Genomic DNA, 890 nt, shown 5'->3' on the forward strand with positions numbered 1-890 from the left:
TTGCAGCTAGTACACATTTGACCTAGCTTGGATGACTAGTTGACCAGAACTCAAACTGGGGAAGAAAACAATGTTTGATGGTGAGAACAAGTGTAAATTGCTACAATTTGATGAGTTAGAATTTTACCTATGAATGCAGTGACTCAAAATTTCAAATGGAATGGATGGTTTCTTCATATTAAATGGCAGCCTTGTTTCCTCAGTATACAGGGTTGATAGGAACAAGACATTTAAACATTGACGGTCAAAAATAGGGGGCATACAAAAGCATGAAGTAACTGGCTTACAAGCTTTCATGAGTGTGCTTCATTTCAGAATGAAGTGGGTAAGGTAGAATCCCTACTGTATAGTTTCCCTTTTCCCCAGATGCATCTGGTAAAAGGGGAGGGAACTGATGGTTGATAGTATTTTATAACTCAATTGTGAATAATTGTTAGCAGGATTAATTTACATTGTCACAACTCTAATTTTAGAAGATGTATAACTAAAAATGGGAAATAGTTAAACGTTCATTTCAGGAACAGATGCTCCCAGGACCATCAAGACAGAAGAGCATTGAGTAGGACATGAGAACGTTACCTACAAAATGGTGACAACAGAGACAGTGGCTATGTACCTGTGGGCAGGAAGCAGGTTGGCATAATGTGCCCATTGAACATTTAAATGAATACAAATTTTTTGTTTCATAAGTGTACATCAAACATCTTTACCTTTTTCATATATTACAATAATCTTATTGGGAAAACTAACTTTACTTCATCTACCCACAGCCCTGATGTTGCCCCATTAAGATTTCTTTTTGTTCCCCAAACAAAAAGAACACTGAAAAGAAACAAAATTTAAGTCCCTCAAGAATGCCAAAACTGCTATTTGATGTGTACATCTAAGAG

General features: G+C 36.4%; 1 protein-coding gene across 1 annotated transcript in view; it reads left to right on the forward strand.

Annotated features, from left to right (window-relative positions):
* Nucleotides 1-890, forward strand: part of LRRIQ3 (leucine-rich repeats and IQ motif containing 3) — a 248,551-nt gene that overhangs the window by 64,844 nt on the left and 182,817 nt on the right. The gene's annotated exons all lie outside the window — the stretch shown is intronic.

This window comes from Chrysochloris asiatica, unplaced genomic scaffold (assembly GCF_000296735.1).
Source record: "Chrysochloris asiatica unplaced genomic scaffold, ChrAsi1.0 scaffold00002, whole genome shotgun sequence".
Classification (NCBI taxonomy): domain Eukaryota; kingdom Metazoa; phylum Chordata; class Mammalia; order Afrosoricida; family Chrysochloridae; genus Chrysochloris; species Chrysochloris asiatica.